Source organism: Macrotis lagotis, chromosome 1 (genome assembly GCF_037893015.1).
Source record: "Macrotis lagotis isolate mMagLag1 chromosome 1, bilby.v1.9.chrom.fasta, whole genome shotgun sequence".
Taxonomy (NCBI): Eukaryota; Metazoa; Chordata; class Mammalia; order Peramelemorphia; family Peramelidae; genus Macrotis; species Macrotis lagotis.
In genome coordinates, this window is record NC_133658.1 from 447,606,934 (window position 1) to 447,630,906 (window position 23,973).

Sequence of the window (23,973 nt, forward strand, 5' to 3'; positions counted from 1 at the left end):
CTATACACTATTTAGCTCAATTATTACAAATAAATAAGTAAAATAAAAAGGCAAGGGGCAGCTAAGCTGGGTGGCGTAGTGGGTAAAGCACCGGCCTTGGAAGTCAGGAGTACCTGGGTTCAAATCCAGTCTCAGACACTTAATAATTAACTAGCTGTGTGGCCTTGGGCAAGCTACTTAACCTCATTTGCCTTGCAAAAACCTAAAAAAATAAAAAATAAAAATAAAAAGGCAAAAATTTACAAATGAAGACAAGAATATATGATGTGAAGAAAGAACATTTTTATTGACAAAGTTCTTGTTAACAAAGAAAAGGGATCTTTTTTATCTCCATTCAATATAGTTTGAAAAATTAGAATCAAAAATAAACACAAAAGAATAAAAGAAAGCAAATTAAATGGATTTGAGAAATTCTATGCCACAGTGGAAAACAGTAAGACTAGGCCTAGAGTTACAAACCTAGATTTGAATCTTGACTGCAAAAGAGAACAACTGTGTGAACCTGGAAAAATCATTTTAGTTCTTTGATCATCAAATTCCTTATCTGTAAAATGGGGATAATTATATACTGCTTCACTACCAAGATGGTTATTAGGAGAGTATTTTGTATATCTTTAAGTTCTCCATAAATGTCAACTTTAAATATACTCAGACAATAATTTTTCATTCAATCTTCAGGGTTTTTTATTTTCTTAAAGAAATATACATAACTGCCAAATTATATTTTGTGAATCATAATTATGTTAGATACAATAGATTTTTTTTAATTTTTCTGATTATATTCTAACTTTTTAACAATGGTCAATTATTGAATGCCATATGCACATTTGTTAATATGTGTTGCTGTTGTTCAGTCATTTTTCAGTCATATATGACACTTTGTAACTCCATTTGGGATTTGTGTGATAAAGTTGCTACAGTGATTTGTCATTTTCTTGTCCAGCTCATTTTACAGATGAGGAAACTGAGGCAAACAAGGGAATGTGACATGCCCAGCATCACACAGGTAGTAGTTGATGTCAATTTTGAGCTTAGGAAGAATTAATATCTATTATATGTCATTCAACAAATTTTAGGTATCTTCTATGTGTAGGGTACTTTATTTGGTGCCATGGTAAATACTTATAAAGCAATTACTTTACTATGCATTGTGCTAGATGTTGCTGTGCAAAAAAAAAAAAAAAAAAAACCAAGTTAAATTGAGATGTGTTCCCTCCCAAATAGAAGCTTACATTCTAAAATTAGAGAAACATAATAAGAGAGGTGACAAGGAAACACATATTAGCCTAGTTTTCAAAAATGGAAGTTTTCATCTATTTTTAAGTTTGAGTTTAAATTGTGTGAAGGCAAGCTAAGATTATTATTTGATTTAGTTGGAAAAGAGCTAGAGAATAACATTTAAAAGGACTAGAATGTACAGAAAATATTCATATTGGTCTCAATTCTTATTTAGCATTTGACTGCCAGTTCTCAAAAAAAAAAACAACTTAGTATCTTCAAAGAAAACCAGGACATTTTAATTAGATCTACCCCATCCCCATCCATTGCTTTCCATTCCTCTATAGTTCAGGCTTTTCATTCAGCTTCCCTTGACCTCTGTCCCTCCAGCATTTACCAGCTTTTCTCTTCTAATCTGTCAACTTCCTTTATCAATTATAATCTAATTACACATTAAAATGTGGAAAATTTTGTGATTATAGACTGCAATTTTATTGTAATAAACCTGGAAGAAGAAATTCTGAATAATTTTATTATCCACATCAGCATCAGTTTTATGGGTAGTTATGATGATCATTCATTAAACTGATGTGATATCATAGGTAGGGTACAAAACAATATGCTGTTCAGAATGTCTCCCTAATCAAATATAGTGCCTGAAATTAGCTTGTATTTAAGTCACTGTCAAGTTCATTTGCCTTTGTTTTTCCCCCTTTATCATTCTCTCTTATAGAAGGGATGATTTTAACATAAAATACAAGGATATGAACCCAGATCTTCCAAATTATATTCACTAATTGCTAAGGAATATAACCATTTGCTTACCTTTGTATGTGTCTCCTGATGGCTGAAAAATCTAAATGATTTTTATATGTCAATCTATTTTTTTCTTTCCTCTTATTTTAAGTATTGAAATTACATGGGGGGGTGCAGCTAGGTGATGCAGTGGATAAAGCACCGGCCTTGGAGTCAGGAGTACCTGGGTTCAAATCCAGTCTCAGACACTTAATAATTACCTAGCTGTGTGGCCTTGGGCAAGCCACTTAACTCCATTGCCTTGCAAAAAAAAAAAAAACCTAGAAATTACATGGGACACAATATATAGCTATATTATAACATAGCTAGGCTTGATATATAGTAACAAACAGAATTACAAGATACAAAAGGACTTTTAAGTGCCATTTGTCATTCATCTCTCTCTTGGTTTTTAGAGTGGTACCTAAACCAATATAGATAGAGACCTATGTAAAAAAACTCATATCAAAAATTACCAATTTTCTTTGATAATGCTTTACTAACTACAAATCTCATATTTACTAAATTCTTCAACTTAATTCTATTTCTTCTTCATCTGATCTCAGTGCAAATGGAAATAACTGTCTTTATCCTTCATGCAATATTGATTCATGTTTCGAGACATTTTCTTTATTCTTCTCTTCTAAACAAACAGTCCCAAAGGTTTTAATCTTCCTCACAGGTCCGAGTTTAATTAGATCTTTGGTCACTTCACTAAATCCTTTTGGAGTGAAATCACTGTTATGATTGTTATGATACAACATCTTTAGTATGAGCCATATTATCATTGATGAAATTCAAACTATATAAATAAAGATGTTTTCTTTTTTTCTTTGCATTTTTAAGTATACATTTCAAATGGAACAACCTAAACAGAATATGCAAGGTTTTCTACATCAGGTCATTTTGGGGGGTTCCTTTTTGAAGAAAAGTCACTTACAATCCATATTAGTTTTTAACATTTATAAAATTTTTAATTCTAAATAAATACCTTCAGAAATACAAAAAAAAATCAAAAGTCAGTACAAATTCTTTCAAATGACTTTCAAAATGGTTAGTTCCTTTATGAAATACAGGTTATCTTACATCTTTAAAAATAAATAACTGAAAGGAAAGTTAAACAATTCATTTCCTGCCTCATGGTCAAATAATGATTATATGAAATTCTTAAGTTTATAAAGAAATTATGAATTCTTAGCTGATAAATAAGAATTGCATATATATTTCCCTTAGAAGTGTCAGGAGAGTCACCATGGAGTCATCCATGGTTTCTCAGCTTAAAGCAAACACACTTTCCACAAACTGCTCTGCTTAATCTGTTTGTAGGTTGAATTATAAGATAGGGGTGGATGACTCTGGATTTTGGGAAGTCGAGTAGAGCATTTCCACATTTTCTTGATAAAAAGAGTATGTTGTTATCAAAGACTTTACCCAATTGTTTCATTTTATTCCCAGCACATTAGGTAGCTATGACCAAATTTAACTGACTAAATTTATTCCCCAATTGTTAACTGTAAAAATTCAATGAAATTGTTCTCTCCCTGCCATCTTTCCATCCAAATCATTTTTCCCACATTTCAGTTTCACTCCCTATATCCTCAACTTTACCTTCAGACTATGGATAATCAAAAGATGACATGATTGTAGAAATAGATCTGGAAGGGACCTTACAAGTCATCTTATCCAAGCCCTTCATTTTACTTATGAAGAAATCAAAACCCAGAGACATTCAGTGACTTGTGTTGAGTCATTAGAGGTGACCTTATTAACTAGAACAAAATTTAAACTTGAGGTCCTCTGACTGAAAATCTATTGTTCTTTTCCATGTCTCTCATCTAAGACTTGAAAAAAGGGAAACATTGAATAATGCTTGATTCATAGATGAATTGAGTGACTGAAGAATAAAATTTTATCAATTCTCAAAGTAAACAAATTATATTTCTACCAAAATTTAAAACATTTTGGAAGTTTTTCTGTGCTTTATAATATTATTGAGGAAGAAAAGGAGAGAGGATGAATCAAAGTATTTCTTGAAACCCTCCTTCAATATGACTTTTATGACTATAATAGTTAGAAGTGCTGTGAAATAGGAAATTTATGTTTACTAGTAGTCAAATTGTCTTTTCATTTGCGATAATGAAGGGAAAAAAAATTTGATTAGGCATTTAAAATGTGCAAACCATTGAAGATGCAATACCCATAAGAAGGCTCTACTCTGATAGCAGGAAACAGTACAAAAAGGTTATTCCGTCCAAGGAACAATGTTTTGGTTTGAAAAGCTATAGGAATGGTGAAAGAAGTTTTAGCAGTATAAAATGACACATCCTTTTTCAGTAACAATAGCAATATTTATTTGATTATGACTTCAGAGAGAGAGAGGGATGAAGTGGGAAGGGAAGATAATGACAAGAGAGTCAATATATAGAGTCAAACAAAAAACTGCCCTAGATATAGTTGACTATGTGTATTGCAAAAATAAATGTGCAAATTTTCCCCAATATCTAATTTTATTTTGTATAATTTGTAATTTGAAACATTAATACAACAGATCTTTGTTTAGAAGATGGGCTTGAATACCTAAACATATTAGATTTGCCTTCTTGGACATGATATTTTTTTTGCAAATGTGTATAAATATAGATTTCAATAAAAGATCTAACAAATTCAGTCTATTGTTCCTGTGAATTGCAGTATATGATTTTAAAAAATACTTAAATACATATTTAATTTGTGAAATCCAAGTCTTTTCTGTCTCAGTCAGGCAAGTAGGTACTTTATAAAAATTATCAATACATATGCATTATTTGCACAGTGGATCACCACTTTCCTCCGATAGGTACATAAAGTAGGTTTCTGTAGCAGCAGCCTATACTGTACACAGAAATACCTGCCAGGCTTTGAAGACAAATAATTACTAGACTCATTTGCTTTTTTAAAAGCAAAGTATTTGGGATGACACAGTGACCTACTAGGAAAATATTCTGCTTTTACCTAATGGAAGAAACAGTTTCAAGTATCTGGCTAGACCTTTGTTTTTAGTGGAAGATTAGTGTAGGATTATTACCTTTGGGATCTAACTAGGATTTGATGAGAGCTAATAGAGCACAGAATGGGATACTCAGATTAAAACTGCCAGCTAGAAACTCAGAGGAAGGAGAATCTATGCTTTCTTCTTCAAAGTCTCATGTAATATTGTGACATGATCTTCAAAATGCATCAAAGCAGGGATGGAGAGGTGAAACATAACTACCGGAACTCTAGACCCTCTTGCTAACCTGTTTATAAAAGCTGCCCTTTAATGAATCATCGAGATTCATCACATTCCTGCATAATCTTATAGTTCAAAAACACTTTAGCTAATGATGAAAAGAAATGAATTGTAAGAAGAGAAGGCAGAATTCGGTATCAGCCTTAGCAATAGGAGACAAATTTTGTTCATATTCTTTTTGTATCTGAGGCTGAAGTATAGATCAAACTTCAGGCTTTTGTCATCTTAGGGAATTTTCAAAAGAGTGAGATTTGGTAGGGGGAAAGGAAAAATAATGATTATAAAATGATTTTTATAGAACAGTGCTAGATAGGTACATGGGCAGACTAGGGAGAAAATAATTCAAAATTAGCTTCTTGACACTATCTTTTGGGCAGACTAGGGAGAAAATAATTCAAAATTAGCTTTTTGACACTATCTTTTGCTTCTCTCTCTCTCTCTCTCTCTCTCTCCCCATTCTCTCCCCTTCTCTTTTCCCCTTTTTAATCTCTTATATCATCCTTTTTCCTTTTTCTTGTACAATATTTGTTGAGTACCTATTATGTGCTGGACTCTTAAGGAACTTTTAATATAGTTTAATAGAATAAAATTAATTAATATAATATGTATTATAATGCAATATAATATGACATGATATAATATAATATGATGCTCTTATGATAGAATGTTTTGACATGATTCCTGTTGCTTATCAAGCGTTGTTTTAGGCAGACACTGTCTTAAAAAGCAAAAATAAAGGTAACTTTCATTTAAATCAGAGCTTGAAAAACCATTAATTAGCAGGAATATTTATAATCTATAGACATTTATAGCTTCTTTCTTCATGTACCCCTTCATAAGATTCAAGTCTCTTAAAAAAAGTAACCTGGATTAGTAAATAGGGTTCTGAGTCAATAATCTTGAACCTAGAATAGACATTTTTTTGCTAGAATATACTTTTTCCAGATATTTCAATGTTTCCTTATTTCTGAATTTTATTTGTGATAAATTATTTAAATTTTATGCATCCTTATACAATGAAGATTTTGTCTACCTCAGCTAAATGAAGCATAAATGAAACTATTTATAAAATACCTTGAGGTCCTTAGAAAAGAAGTAAGGGGGACAGCTAGGTGGTGAAGTGGATAGAGCACCAGCCCTGGAGTTAGGAGGACCTGAGTTCAAATCTGGCCTCAGACACTTAATAATTACCTAGCTGTGTGGCCTTGGGCAAGCCACTTAACCCCATTGCCTTGCACAAACTATAAAAACAAAACAAGACAGAAAAGAAGTAAGGAAAAATACGACCTGTTATAGAAGTTATAGTTACTCCTCCTTCCCACACTTGATTTCGCACTTACCACTCTTTTCTTTTTTTATTCTCATATGTTCTACCTAATATTTACATATTTTAATATAGGAATGGTAAAATGGCAGTTATCCAGACTAGGAATACATGCGTTTTACCTCAAGAAGTTCTGTGTCCTATTTAAATATATGATACACCAAGCTTCTACTTATATTTTTAAGCTAATAGGACATTTTCCAGTCAAATCTCCTTTAGGTGGTACAAATTTTACATCCCAAAGCTAAATGAATAAAACCTGAACTCAGGAATAATCTAATCGAATGAACAGTATGCAACTTGTCCACCTAACAAACTCCATAACTCTGTAATAGAAACTTAATAAATCTTTGTTGCTTATTATAATGGATTCATTAAAATTGTGCCCATTAAAAACAGCATCTTTAACAGGGTCCAAAAGGAATTTACTTATTGTTTCCTTGCTTCTTTTTCTTCCTTTATCCAGACAAAGCCTGTACATATAGTTCATAACCAGTTCACATAAGCAGTTCTGTGCAATTTTCTCAGAACAATTTTTAATGATAGCTTTTGTTTTCACATCATCTTCATTTCTAATTGTCTTCCTCCCTAGTCTTCCAACCAGAGAAACATCTTCAAAAGAAAAGAATAAGCGGGGGGGGGGGGGGGGGGGGGATCAGTTCATCAAGATTAGACAGTATATGAAGTGACTACACTTCTGGAAAAGTAGGAAGGAAGATACATTTTTTCATCTGATCTTCAAAGCTAAACTTGGTCATGTTTATTTCTAGTATGATAATCTTTGCATATATCATTTTCTTAGCTCTACTTATTTCTCTTTGTACCAGTTCATATGTCTTTTGTAGACTTCTCTGACTTCTCCACATTCATCATTTCTTATGGCACCATTACATCCATTGTTTAGTCATTTTTCAGTTGATGGGCATCTATTTTTGTTTTCAGTTCTTTGCTATTAGAAAACTGCTTCCATAAATACTTTGTTATTGTGTGATGGTTTTCCTTCTCAACAACATAGAATATTGTGGATTCAGTTTTTAATAAACTACAAATGAAGAAATAGAATAATTACAGAAAATTGGCAGCACTGTGTCAATTCTACAAAATAAAAGTGATTATTTAAAAGAATGGCCTATTTAATAGAATTTTTGAAACCTGCTCATTTTTAATAAGACTAAAACTACCTATGACCTTGTCATGAAAACTCATGGTGCTTGAAGTGTCATGAGTGTTTGTGAGCTGATTTAATACACATAATAATGTTAAGGGCAAAGGAAAAATGATTTCTATTTATGGTAGCATTTGATATTTAATACATTTTAGAGTTATAAAGGAAGCACATAAGCACATCCAATATTTAAAGTTCTCCCCCAAAACCAAAGTAATCTGCTCCCCTAGCTGAGTTGTTTACATTTTTATATCGGTATCCAGGACATTCTCCACTACTAACTAGAGGATCTAATCTTCTCCAGAATGGTCAGAACAGCACAGTTCAAGAAGAATGAATCTCTCTCTAAAATCACACCATGATGTGAGGTAACCCCTCAGCCAGAAGACTGACCAGAAACACGTATGGGCTTTAGTCAGATGATCTGATGCCTTGCTCCCACCCCCACCTTTTTAACACAGCTTTGAGAAAAATGTGACTTAGACCCAATAGTGATTCTTGAGTATAACTGACAAAGGAAACCATGAGGAGAAGAAAATTTAACACATTGGTGTAAGAGCATCCACTTCATTGATGCAATCTGAGGGGAATGCCTAATGACTGTAAGAATCAAACTTGGCAATGAAAACACAAAGCTCTTTTCATCAATTCAAATGCAGACTCCAAAGCTGCAGATGGTCACCTCCAGCCTTGTCTATTCACTGTGGGGTTTTATAAAATGGTACTTTGGTGAATACTAATAGATCAAAACAAAGATCTAATAACATAAAGATGTGGTGTTCCTTTATGAAAGAGTATACAGGTCAGTGTTTTAGAAAAGGATAAAATAAGTATCTTTTATATATAGGTCTAAAGTCTTTTTGATATTTTCAACAACCAAAACTAAATCTGTAGTATGCAGATTGAATGCCATAGAGAACAATTTATTTTATGAAAGGGAGACTGAAACCAGGATTCAAGCTTATACTGACAGATTTGTCATGTCTACATAGTGCTTTCAATTCTTAGTCTATTATTTAGATTATTTATATATTATTTTAAGATTAACATGATCATATGTTTGCTGCTCTTCTCAAGAGTGAACCAAATTAATTAAAGATTAAAAGTATAAGCATGAATTAAAAATACCAACAAAAGAAAAACTTCTCTTTGAAGAGTCGAGAAATTTAAAAAAAGAGTGGCTAAATTTACTAGAAATATGGAATTTTTTTAATTTTAAAGTTTTTTAATTTTAAACTTTGGAATTGAATTTTGTCTATTTCATGCCAGACTGTTTCAAAAATATTAGGAAGGCCATAATAATTTTTTCATTTTTAAGTGGTACTAAGTTTGAATTTGATTTATTGCTTAAATTTATATTAATATTTTAAGCAAAACAAAGGAATTATTGTGGACACTCTTTTTGAGTGGAACCTATCCTATCCCTCTAAACAAATGAAGCTTTATTTTAAGGAAGAATTTTTTCACTGGGTTCTATATCTTTCTTACTTATAATGACTATAATGATTATATTATATTATAGATCAGTTATCATGGCTTTTAAAAGACAACCTATAACTATTTTCTATTATTTAAAGGAATTATTTTGGATTGCAAATTAAATAGAAAGAAATATGGTATAGAAATAACATTGAATTAGGAATTAGGAGCACTAGTTCCAACTCATTTAGATCACTTATGACCTCTAGTCTTCCTTTTTTGGGGGGGGGGGATTTTACAATAGGGTTAAGTGACTTGCTCAAGGTCACTCACTATTAACTGTCAAGTGGCTGAGACCAAATTTGAACTTAGGTCCTCCTGACTCCAAGACTCCATCCAATGTAGTTGCCCCCACTCCTATTTCTTTTTCTGCTTCTTTATCTCTATTTCTTCTGAGCCTGGAGGGTGGGGAGGGCTGTTACTGTGTTCTGGAATGAGGCTAAGGCTGAAGTGAATGTATGGAGTCTGAGGTCCTCCGGACCAGAGGTGCCCAGCGGGTTGATGTCTGCCACTCTCAATGCTGGAACTAGCCCTCCAGCCCTGCCAGAGCACCCCCAGACCATCAGTCCCACAGGCAAAGCCTCCACACCCCAGTTGGCTCTTGGGCCAGGACTCCCACAGTCAATGCCTCAGCAGCTGATCCTGGGTTAGTCCTAGTTTCACCCTGCCCCTGTTGGCTCTCTGTTGTCTGCTCACCCATGATCCCCGAAGACAAACCTTGAGGTAGATTTTCTTCGCCTAGCTTCTTTTTCTGGGTTTTGTTGATTGAATTTCTATTAACAGGATTGTTTCATATTATATATGAGGGAAGATCAAGAGACCTTAGCACAGTGCCTATCTTCTCTCCGCCATCAGGCCGGAAGTCCTGATGATCTAACTTTTTTTTCTTGAATATTAAGAATATAGATTTTTAAAAAGAGCCAGTGTAGCTTCATCAAGAATTCTCATGTCAAAAAAAAAAATAATGACAACAACAACAAAACAATATCTCATGTTGATCCAAGTTCATTTCCTTTTCTGACAGAGCTACTAGAATAGTTGATAAGGGGAATACAGTAGATATTTAGCAAAACTATCAATTAACTTTTCATGCCATTCTTGTAGAAAACATGGAGAAATGAAATAAATGATGTAAAAACTTAATATATTTATAACTATTTAGACATTAATTATTTGAAGTCATTTAAAAAGGTGGAGTATATCAGAGATTTGTGCTTGACCCTATTATGGTTAACATTTTTATTAATGACTTGATAGCATACCTATCAAGTTTCCAGATGACACAAAGCTGGAAGGGAGAGCTAACAGAGTGGATGGCAAATTATATTTTCATAAAGATCTTGTTAGTCTGAAACACTGACCTGAATCTCTAAGATTAATTTTAATAGGAATAAATATAAAGTATTACCTTTGGTAAAGAAAAACTTCATAAGGATAGATAACAATTTTAAAAAGCTAATAAAAAATTAGGATACATAGCTCCCAGGAATAAATTGATAGAATCATTCTACACTGACTTCATGAGATCATATATAAAATATTTCAGTAATTCTATAAAGCATCTAAAGAAGTACAACCAGGATGATAAAGAACCTCATGTTCATGAGATGTTCATGAAAGAATAACTAAAGAAGTAGGTATGTTTTTCCCTGGAGAAGAAGAAATGGAAAAGGGGGAAGAAAGAATGGTAACTGTCTTCAGATGATTGGAGGCTGTCATTTGAATTTGAGAATAAATTTATTGTTTGACCCCTGATGGCAGAACTAGGAGCTGTGATTTTTTGCAAGTTGCAAAGAGGCAGACTGAACTACCACTTAGGTTAGGGTTTCTCCCCAAATGGAGATCTTCAAGCAAAATCTGGATAAACACTTATATGAGGAAACAGGGATTTTTATTCATGTACTTCTTAAACTAGATGTTCTCCAATTCAAATATTCTGTGATTTATATCTTAGAACAGAAATTTGTAATTGTTTTTGAAGAAAATATGAAGAAAGAGGTTTGTGACTAAGAGAGAGGTTAACATGATATACTAATGCAAAGTCCCTCTTTTCATCCATCCATTCAGTCAGTCAGTTAGCAAACATTTATTGACCACCTTCATTGTGAAAGGAATCTGCTAGGTTCTCAGGGAAATAGACAAAAAAGCATGGTCTCTGCTTCACTTTTTTTTTTACTTTCAATTTACTTACAGTCATATTAGCTTATTAGGTTATCTTTTGCATCTCATAATCACCTCTTTGGTTCCAGGTGAAAATACTTATCATCTCAGAAACCTAATAGTAATGCAGTTTTTTAAAGAAAAAAGTTTACCCATGAAATAGTTATTAATAACTGCATTTTTACTCTCTCTATATTGATCCTAAGATTTAATACTTCAATACTTGACCAGTTCTTGATATGATCATTTTAATTACTCTAACAAGCTTTGGGACTGTGACTGCAAGTCAGATTTTCCATTGTTCATTCTATTGCTGGTGAATGTCTTTAACCTTAGTTTGAATGGTCCTTGGACATAGTCAATTGACAAGACTGACTCAAAGCCTTTTTCTTTGACAGAATCTGCAAGAATTTTCAGTCTTCTGTCAGTCTTTGAGAGCCCAAGGATCTGTCTATACAACTAAGAGACTTTGAAATAGGACTTTAGGGGAATATAAGCTACAAAAATAGCCTAATGAAAGCAGAGACCATGCTTTTTGTGTGCATTTCCTTGAGAATTTTTCACAGTTCTTTCACAATGAAGATGGTCAATAACAGGTGGATGAATGAATAGAAGAAAAGACTTTGCATTGATATGTCTTGTTAACCTCCCTCAATGACACACCTAGAAACTGTATGGAGTCACAAGTCTCTTTCTTCGTTTTCTTTAAAAATAATAATGTAGTTATGCTTTAAAGCTTGCAAAGCATTTTAGATATATCATCTCACCTGATCTTCAGAACAACCCCGTGTGTTAAGTATTTATAGTTATTATTTTACCCCATTTTACAGAAACTGAGGTACATAGAGGTTAAGTAATATAACTTGAAGTGTTCATGGTCACCCAACTAGTAAATGTCAGAGGCAAAATTTGATTCCAGGTCTTCCAAAGTTCAAATCAGTTATTCTTCCTACTGTACATTACCTTCTTGGGAAAAGAAAAAGTTATTTGCACCCCACACAAACCCAAGCATTTATATTCTCACCTTCATTCCATTTTTCTTTTTTGTTCTCTGTTAGAATTGTTATTTATTATATGTGTGTGTGTTTCAAAAATGTTAATGGTCATTATCTCAAAATCATGTTAATTCCAAATACTTTTTTCCTTTGTATAGAATCCATAATTTCTGAGATTAGTAATATTTTTCAAGAAAGGTGCTTGTTCACAGAACATATTTGAATCATCATGTTAATAATAAGTGGTATAACTTTTCTTAGATTTTTAACTTGTCACATTACATCTTCATTTTAGGACAGCAACACTTACCCAAATCAATGGTTCTTTTGTTTCAGTAAATTTCACATGTGCCCCCAATCTGAGTATCTGTCTTATTTAAAAATGGACCTTTAGGGGATAACGTCTTAGCTAATCATTGAACCAGTGTAATCACAACAATAGAGATAGCTGAAGCCAAACCCACCAATACTAAGAGCTACTTTTCTTGTATGACTTCCACAGTTAAAGTGAATAATATGTGTAAAACTAGAATCAAGAAATACAATGCTCCATTATATTCTCCTTTAAAATTACAAGTTAAAAAAACCACACAAAGAAAGTACAATGATTTATTATCATATATCAATTTCTTCCATTCATACTATGCTGACCATTCCTCCTTGAAATGAATAATTTCACAGCTAAAGTCTATTTCCGTTTAGATTGGATTACAAGAAGCAATTTTGGTTGTGGAATCACCTTAACTATCTAGGTACTATGTAAAATGTAAAAATGTAAAAACCTTACATGCCTGGAAATTTGAGGTTTGTAAACTAGGGTGGACTTGAAAACTGAGGTTATTCAGGATGGACATCTAAGTAACATACTGTTAATTTTTTTTTTCAAGAAATTCACCAGATTCAAATTTTCTGTGGTTATACATATGACAGTGTAGTGTTGCCTGAGCCATCTCTTGTGAAAGAAGAGACACTATACAGATGTTGAAGATCATTACGCTATTATCCTTAATTTAATTTATATAGAATGATATATTTGTTCAAATATTATCCTTCTAATGTTAGTGGTAGTTATTTGTACAAAACATGTTTTCTGTCTGGTGCACTGGTGAAATTAGCATAGTTGTTGATACTATTTGCAGGGTTAACTGTTATTTGTGGTCATTCTTATTTAGTGAGCTATAAAATATCTCTGTACAAAGAAAGACACCCATTATCTGATTAGTTTAGAAATAGGGGGCTGCAGGACATTTCTGTATCTTTTGTTTCTTTCAGATCAATTGCTATACTATTTTGTGTGATAATGTATTTCCTCATAATTTTTATGTATATTTAATATATCCAGTGTATAAAGTCTCATAGTTTCTTTTAATCAGTGCCTTCTCTTCTTTCCTTTCACTTTCTTCTTACTCTAGTCTGACTTCTTATTTCATCATTCAACCAAAAGAGTTCTCCCCAAAGTTGTCAATGGTCTCATCAGTTCCTATGGATTAAATTATCATCTTGATGCTGATGATTCTGAGATGTACTTATTATTCTTCTTAGCTACTTTCCTAATCTCTAACTTCTCATCTCCAGTTGCCTATTTGATATCTCAAACTGAAAGTACAGTAGTTATCAACCAAATTCTCTTATCTCTTTTCCCCAAAACCAACCCTTCTTCCTAACTTCTTCCCTTCTTACAAGAGAGGGTGCCACCATCCTACCAGTCACCCAGGTTCAACCAAACTGTCATTTTTAACTCCCCACTCTCACCCTCCATATCCAATTTGTTGCCAAGTCTTGTCACTTTTACCTTCATAATATCTCTCATATATTCCTCTTTCTATCTTTGACAGTGTCATGACCCTAGTACAAGCTTTCAATACCTTACACTTAACTATTACAGTAACCTTTGAAACCCATCATAATTCAGCTTTCAAATTCATCTTCCTAAAGTGCAATTCTGACTGTCTCCTTTCTCCTTCCCTTTTCACTAAACCCAAGTGTCTCCCTAATACTTTCAGGATCAAATTTGAAATCTTATCTTTGTCCTTCAAAGCCACCAACCTGGTCCTGTCTTTCCTATACCTTCCTATACCTTACTCCCCCACCATATACTCTGCAATCTATTGATATTACACACTCCTATTTTCTTACATTTTCGATGAATTTCCCCCATATTTAGAATGCTTCCCTGACTCCGTTGGCTTCCTTCAAATCTCACCTAAAGTTTCACCTTTTACGAGAAGCCTCTCCTAATTTGATTTAATTCTAATGACTTGCATCTTTTGATTTTTTAATTCATCCCTTAAATACTTTGTTTGTACTTAATTGTTTTCATAGTATCTCTCCCCATTAAACTATGAGCTCCTTGAGAGTAAGGACCATCTTTTCTCCTAGTATCTGACACATAATAGGTACTTAATAAATGCTTATTGATTAACATGCTTCAGTATTCTACTTATAACGAGTAGAATCCAGTCCAATGACTTATGTCTAATACTTGTGTCTAAAATACACCCCAGGGCCTTCTAGGTGATTTCCCTATCATTTATTTTTGTAATTTCCTCATCATCAATTAGGAGCCTTTTAAACTCTGGGCAAATAACAGGGAGAAAATGACTGCGCCTTTGACTTATTAAAAGCCTCAGTACTTCTGCTATTTAACATGATACTCTGATTTATCAGGTGAAAATACATCTGAGTTGAATTACTCAATAGAGGTATGCACTAGGTGTGAACAAATACTCCTATCTTCATTGGATCAAATCAAAGGCATTTCAAGTAGGTATATTAGGAATTGTTATGTTTAGAATATTGCTACTTACAATGCTAACTGTAAAATGCATAGAAATTTAATGAAAATTAGGAAGGCAAAAAAAATCTACATTTAGACTTTAGTATCAGATTGAAGTCTTGTGAAAATGTAGAAGCATTTTAATTATCTATCTTAAGAAAAAAATTTTAATTTTTTCCAAGCTTGTATCTCAAATCAGAGTTACTTCTCTCACTAATAATTTAAACATTTCCAATTTTCAGCTGATTAAAAAGTTCAACAATCTTTTAAAACATTTAACTATATGGTTTGCATTTATTCTTTTCATCCATTTGAATATTTAGAAACATGTTTACATTTTGTAATGTATTTTCTCATAGGTTTCTTAATGATCTTACCTCTTTTACTTATGAATTAGTGAAATAAGCATGTATTAGTTATAAATTATATTTTTTAATTTAGATGTAATTTGTCAAAAGCAGGGACCATTTGCAAGGAAAACTGGTTATAAAGTACATTTTAGTGTTTTTCTTACATTTTGGCAAACAACAAAGCATTTTCAAAAATGGAAATTTAATAGTTTGTTATAGAATAGTTGACTCAGTGCTTTAAAATACTGTGTAAATATGCTTCTTAGTCATGGACAAAGTGTACAACTCTAAAACCTAATTTGTTTGTGTTATTGAACTTACTAAATATTAGTCTTTGCTAGTCTGGTTTACACCATTTATTTTTCCTATGCCAACATACTGATTTTGTTCTGAAGTATTCAACAACAAGCTGCTGCTTTACAATCCTAGCCCCAGAGCTAGCTTTTCCAGTTTACTAAGTATACTTAGTATATTTTGTTACTGATAAATCAATAAAACCATGTTGTAATGTACAAACTTCCATCTCTATGAAGCAGTTATAAACAAACTGTAAATGAACACATGGGTCAAAAAATGGGATGTTGACTCTGAAAACATTTGACTTTCATAGAATACATCTTTTACTGTGTAGTGCAAGTTGATCATAGTATTAATTACACTTTCTTGAACAGTGATGCTAGTGAATATTAAAATATTAAAATAATTATAAAAAGCATATTTGAATCTTTGGGATGCATATTAAGTAAATTGTAATGAACTGTATCATAAGAAGTATCTGAATAAAATAATTAAAATTTATCTCATTTTTTCTTTTTATAGCTCAGTTTCAAAAAGGTATAACTTAATTAAATGCATTTATTTTTAATATATATATTGCTTCTGCAAACTGCAGTGAATGTTGTGATGGATACCAACATTGTAAGACAAATTTTACAAAATAATGCACCTACATTATTTTAGTAGTCTCATTAGTAGAAAGTATACTTTCTATTGGATAAATGTGCTGAATAGTTCATATTATATGCACTAATCCAAATATGATTTTAAAGTCATGGCATCTGGCTTAATATAAAATAGCTATTACTATAAACAGACTTCATCAAGGAGTGAGTCCAGGCCTGAAAAAAAACTAACTTGTTCTGTTGCTTGCCTAAAATACTGTGTAAATTGCACCATCATAAATTCTATGTGATTATAGAAAGTGTTATTTGGAGGAGTCAATATTTATCACTAGTTGCTTGGTCTACATGTCTTTTAATGGTTCCTAGATTGTTTTTTACATTTTTTCCCTTTATTTTCTTTCATCTTGCTTTCTTTTCTTTCCTGCTTTTCTTTCTTTCTTTTTTGTATAGTGCAAGTCAGTTGTATATTAATTATTTCTTTCTTGAATTCTAAATTGTTAATTAAGATAACTATAAAGGGTACATGTGAATCCGAGGAATGTCTTTTAAAAGCAATGTAATGAATTACATCATAAATAGTATCTGAACAGATGCCATTTAATGTAGCTCACTATAGTTCAAAAAACTCCAGATCTCATGATCTACAGTGATCTACAGCCTTAGCCTCCCCATAATGGAGAATATAGCATACCTAGGTTCAGTTATTTTTTCTAAACATAAATCATTTCAACTGAGTTAAGAAGAATCTACTAGAGTTATAGTAGATTGCTGAATAAAATTACATATTTAGGGGTTTTTTTAACTCTGCCTTTATATAAAATTCATTTTATTAAAAAAAAAGCAAATTGAGTATGTGAAAAAGGAGAAAAGGAAGTTTTATTCAAATGTACTCTATACTTTTTAGATTGAGTGCCAAGGTATAATTTAGTAAAATTTATGTCAGACTTCTACTATAATATATCCTTTGCATAGAACAGAGAATTCTTCAGAATTCATAAGAGAGTAAAATATAATAATAAATGTTTTAAAGAAAGTCTTGAAGTCTTATCAATAATATATAACTATCCTAGGGAATACATGGTTTCCTTAGGGTAATCTTAGATAAATAAGTCCCACCACTGAACTAAATGAGAAGACCAGAAAAGAGCTTAATGTGATCCTCATGATTCCATGACAGTAAAATATTTTAGGAAGTCTCTCCTCTATACATCAGAATAAACAATGACTTCTGAGGACCTTTTGAGCTCTTTGATCCTGTAGGAAGACATTATCATTCAAACAAATTTCACTTCATTTTCTGCCAAAACTGTTGGTTGTTGTTTTTTAAATCTCATAGATACCTACCTGATCTTTGAGAGCTATAGAAGAGGGAAAAAATTAAAAATATAACTTGTAATTTCAGCTAAAGAATGACCTTAGATTTTAATGAAAAAATAGATAAGTGCATATAGATTAGGAAAATATATAACAAAATCATTTCTTTGGATGTGGTATGGGAGAGGGTATTCAATAGTTCCATGTAAGGAACATGTAAGTAAGGCTATTCTATTAACTATTTTTTTTTTACCTTAACCACTTTTAACATAAGTGACATAATTTATTTAGACAAAATTTTCTCTATTTTTTTGTAGATGCTATCCAAAATAGTTTCTAAAGCAAAGTAATGGTATTTTAGTAGTGAATTATTAATCCATCTGAGTTTTTTGGGTTTTCTCTCCTGACTGTCAGGAAATAGCTTACTTCATCATTAGATCTATAGAATTATATTTGGGTTTTGCATTGGTTTACGTTTTTAAGCTTATACTCTACTTATCATATCAATTGTGCTTCTGATTAAGCTTGTTTAGTTCATAAAAGTATTTCCAGGATTCTTCTGAAGCAGGACTTTTCATTATTTCTCATGGTATATTAATAGTCTATTAGACTTTTATACTCCTAAACTGAGAAGTACTAATTTTGATTTCACTTCTTTGTTTTATAAAAGAGCTGCTATAAATATATATTGTTTTAGGTTTTTGCAAGGCAAATGGGGTTAAGTGGCTTGCCCAAGGCCACACAGCTAGGTGAATATTAAGTGTCTGAGACTGGATTTGAACCTAGGTACCCCTGACTCCAAGGCCAGTGCTTTATCCACTACGCCACCTAGCGGCCCCATAAATATATTTTTTTACAGATTAGTCCTATTTCTTTCTTTTATTCCTTTGCCCGGCTTTGATGGTACACTGAGGTGCCTCACTGATATGGGAGAAAGAGAAACCAATTCAAAGGCCGAGAGCCCTGCATCACCAATAATCCTGTTTTCTAATCAACTAGGCCATGGGATAGAATGGTTCTGGAAAAGGCAAGTGAGAAGGATGTCTTTGCACATCCCTCCCCTCACTATATAAACATAATTGTGCAAATTATGTGATCATGACAACATGGTCCTCTTCCATTATTAAGGACAAACATCATCATCATCATCATCATCATCATTTCTTTGGTTATATGCCTATTAAATCCTATTATGGTCAAAGGCACAATTTACTGACTTTGTGAGTATAGTTTCTAATTCCTTTCCAAAATGTCTGAACTGATTCTTATCCCTACCAACAGTAAATTAACATGCCTGACTTCTCACAACACCTCCAACAATTGCCAATTTCCCTTTATTAATTATTAATCTTTGCCAATCTAATGGTTATGAAATGGAACCTCAAGAATTGTTTTAATATGCATCCTTTTAATTAATGAAGATTTGTATTCCTATAGCTTTCTTTGAGAATTTCTTCCTTTGAGAATTTCCTAGTCATATCCTCTAATTTCTTAATTATGATTTTCACATATTTGAATCAGATATTTATATATCTTGTTCATCAGATCTTTTTAAAAATAACCTACTTTTTCCCAGTTCTGTTTCTTTTATTTTTAAACTGTATTGATTTTATTTGTGAAGATTTTTAATTTCATGTGATCAAAATTGGCCATTTTATCTTGTATGATCTTTTGTAGCCTTGCTTAATAAAAAAATCTTTTCTTAATCATAACTGCAAAATGTATCTTTTTTCCCTTGCTTATCTAATTTCTTTATTATGTATATATAGATCATGCATCCATTTGGAGCTTATTGTTGATCTAAATCTATTTTTCACTAAATACTATTTTTCAATTTTTCCTAGCAGTCCTTATAAAATAGTTCTTTTTTTAAAAATGTTTTTATTTAAGGCAATGGGTCACACAGCTAGGCATTTATTTAGTCTGAGGCCCGAATTGAACTCAGGTTCTCCTGACTCCAGGGTTGGTGCTTTATCCACTGTGCCACCTAGCTACCCCTATAAAATAGCTCTTGTTCCAATAGTTTGACTCTTTGTGTTCATCCAGATTTTAATCTTGCCACTGACCAACTTTTTTTTATTTTTAAATGAGTACCAAAGAGTTTCAATGACTACTGTTTTGATTACAGTTTGATATTTAGGACTGTTAGGCTTACTACTCTTCTACTTTTTTCATTATATCCTTTCAAATATTTTACCTTTTGTTACTCCAGGAGTTCTTTTATTATTTTTTCTAGCTCTGACACTAAATGACTAAATTAATTTAGTTAGTATGATAATTTTATTATATTTATTATATTGGCATTACTCAGCCTTCAAAGGTTAATGTCCAAATATATTATATATTCCATAATTTTATAATTTTATTTCTCTTTTTATCCTTTCCTTTTGGACATAGTAATATTTTTAAAAGGCTAATGTTTCCTTTTTATTTATTTTATACACTGCTACTTTGCTATCATTATTATTTCAATTATTTCTTTGCTTGTTTTCCAGCAGTTTCCATGTAGACTACCCTATCATATTCAGAAGTCAATAGTTTTGTTTCCTTGTTTGGTTATGCTCTTCCCTTCCATTTCTTTTTCTTGTCTTATCCTAATAGCTAAGATTTCCAGCACTTTGTTAAGTAACAGTCATAAAAGTAGATGTCTTTCTGTTACTGGGGAAACCTCTGGTTTATCCTAAATACATATGATGTCAGCTCTTATTTTTAAATTAGAGATTCCTTACCACATTAATAAATGTTTGTTTTATTTCTATGCTTATTTTTATTTTAACAGAAATATTTGTTGTAGCATGGCAAAAGCTTTTTTTCTGCATCTATTCCTATGATAGTTACGTTTTTATTATTTTTTGTTTTAATTGGATTTGTTGTGTGATAATTTTCCTCATGTTAAAGTAATTCTGCATTGCTAGTATAAATCTAATAAAGTGTATTAGCACTTAGCTATGCTGCTGAAGCTTCTTGATAGAATTTTATTTCAGATTGCTTCATAGGGGCAGTTCAGTGGTGCAGCGGATAGGGCACTGGCCCTGGAGTCAAGAGGACCTGAGTTCAAATCCAGTCTCAGATACATAATTATCTAGTTGTGTGTCTTTGGGCAAGTCACTTAACCCCATTGCCCAGCAAAAACAAAAACAAACAAATAAGCAAAGATTACTTCACTAGGGATACTGATTTTTATATGCTTTATTTCTATAATAATTTATACATCAGGACTATATTTGTATTATGGAAAAAATTTGTCATTCATAGTTTTGCTAAAAATTTTAGTAATAATGGGTCTTTGAATATTTGATAGAATTCACATACAAATCCATCTATTTCAACATGTGCTATTGCAGTTCTTATTGTTTTACTTTGAATGGTTATTCATGCCTTTTTTTATAATGCCTTTTTCTGAGATTTGGTGATATAAACTCTCTATTCCATGGTCTATTAATTTCAGGATTTTATTTTTATGTGATTTTGAGCTGTTTTATCTGTCATACAACTGAACTTTATTTTATGTTTTTTTTACCCCCAATTAGGGCATGAGATCTTTGAAAGCAGGAAATAGCTAGTTGTTTCATTTTGCATCTCCAACACTGAATAACAGCATAGTTCTGGGCATGTAGTAAGTGCTTAATAAATGTTTTTCATTCCTTAAAAAAGAAAAGGACTAACCATGAAATATTGCAAAAATTAGTGAATAGTCATCTATTTTTGCCTATGTTGTTCAATCTGTTGTTATAGGTGGGCAAAATATTTTGTAATAATATCCATTATTTCTTTTATTGTGAATTCTTCTTTTAAGATTATAATACTGGTAATCTGGATTTACTTTTTCTTTTTTTAATCATACTAGCTAATGGCTTATCTATTTTAAATCACTAGTTTTATTGATCTTGTCATTTTGTTTTTAATTTTGTGAATCTCCTTTGATTTCATCATTTTTTGCATTTACTTGTATTTTCTTTCTCTATTTTGTTGATGAAATCATTTAGAGATGCAAATTTTTCTTTATGAGATTTATGTGAGACTGCTTTAGCTATATCCCAAAAGTTTTGGTATGTTGTCTCAGTTGTATCATTTTCTTTGAAATTATCAATTATTTCTATAATTCATCCTTTGATTCACCAGTTATTCATGATTAAATTATTTAGTCTTCATTTAAACTTGAATCTTTTCTTCAAGGCTCTTTATTGAATGTAATTTTCACTTCATGTAAGTCAGTAACAATAATGATAATAACATTAATAATAATAATAATAATAATAATAATGTTTGCCCTTCATTCTTGAAGAAGACCATAGTATCAGGGAGGTGCTGCCATGACAAGCACAAGAATCGGATTTGAGTGAGGGAGTCACCAGCCTCACTTTCTCCTCCAGAGTTATCTGGGTCCAGTGGCCAGATGTGAATCATATGGTCAGATTGTGTAAAGGTATCATATGCAGCTTAGGTAGAATATTTCTTACTATTCCTATTTATTAATTTCCTGAATTCTGGTACTTCCTTAAGTTATTTCTTATTGGATATTTCTTATGTCTGAAAGGGGTACATAATCTATTTCTCCCAATGAATTGATTAACTTTTTTAAACCATTTTGGGGCACAGATTAAAAAATGACACTTTTTAAAATTGTCTTTGGTGATTTTAACCAAATTCTAATTCCCATGTTTATCTCTTTTTAGCCATTTATATTTTTATTCTTCACTTTCATGATTCCTACTCCTGATATCACATTAAGCGTAATAATTGGGGCTTTTTTTAAACTCTATGTGGATCTTTAGGTTTTACATGTTTCCTGTAAACAGTATTTATTAAATTCTGATTTAAATCTCTTTCTACTATCTTGCCTTGTTTTTTGTCAGTATATGCAGATTCCCAGCTATGAATGCTAATTGTGCATTTTTCTACCTCCTATCCTTTTATTACTATTATTCCCCAGTCTCTTTCTTCACAAAGAAGTATAGAGTAAGGATTTTTTGATATATCTCACAATCCCGAGTTTCAAAATACCTGAAAGATTCTATGTTCTTTTCCTATTATTCAGGAGAAGCATAGGTCAAGTCTATAAAGCAGAGTGAGGGATTTTGTTGTTATATTATACAACTTTATAGTCTGTAAATTTGAATGACTGAGGTGAATTTATAAAAAAAATTATCATAACTAGAAATTTTCATATTGCTCACAGAATCAATGCCATTTTATATTAAAATGAAATTTATAAATACTTTAAATTCTTAATCCATGAATTTATAAGATTCTGACAAACTGTCTTATTTAAGGGAGCTACAATTTTTTCCATCTTGCTAAAATATCTTTTTGGTGGGCATAGACCACAGTCCTTTCTATATATGAGTTTCTTTATTGTGATTTCTTTATTGGCTAAATGGATTTTAGAGAGGTTCTGATTTTTCCTAAAAATAATCTGACCAATAAGAAAGAAAACCAGTGTTAACATTTATTTTTGAGAAACTTAGTGGCTAAATGAAATTTGGGGCCATGTATGGTTTAGATCCTTTCACTTAGTATCCTTTTCCAAATTTAGGATAAAGCAAAAAGTCTGACAAATAATGAAGGAGAGAGAAAAAAAGAGGAAGAAGAAAAGTTTTCTTTATTTTATTTCTGTAGACAGCTACTACTCATGTAAATACTATTCAACACTAATAATGGCATTTGAATCATTAAATTTATCCAGCATAGTCTAGGTATAAATAATAAATTAAGTCATCTTGCTAATTCAGATGTTTAGAGAAATATTCTGTTTAAAGGGGAAATTTATGCTAATACTAAAAATTCACAATATCTATATTAAATGTTAAAAAAAATAATACTGATTCCTTTAGATAGAATGTAGCTTAACTTGTCTTCTGACTTCAAAATTGTTTTGAATAAACACTCCAAAATGAATGATCCTGAGTTTCAATGGTGTTAATGTACCATAAAGGAATATGTAATAATAAGTAAAATTAAAATTATGAGTAAAAAGCCTTCTAATTAAATGCATTACCCCAAAATTGTTAAATTTTTAAGATCATTCTGAAAAGATAATGGTAAATAATAGAATAGAATGGAATAGAATAGTATAGAATAGAATAGTCTGAAGCAGAAAAAGACAGAGAATCTTCCCATTAAAGATCTATTATACAATAGTTCAAATTTAAAAACAGAAGTTTACATAGGATTTCCTTGCTTGCTTTTAAGATTAATGAGTCATCCTTCTGTTCTCAATGAGCCTG

The 23,973-nt window shown here is 31.6% G+C and overlaps 1 protein-coding gene across 12 annotated transcripts in view; it reads left to right on the forward strand.

The window, feature by feature from the left end:
- MIPOL1 (mirror-image polydactyly 1) overlaps positions 1-23,973 on the forward strand; it is a 540,848-nt gene that overhangs the window by 488,804 nt on the left and 28,071 nt on the right. The window lies entirely within an intron of this gene.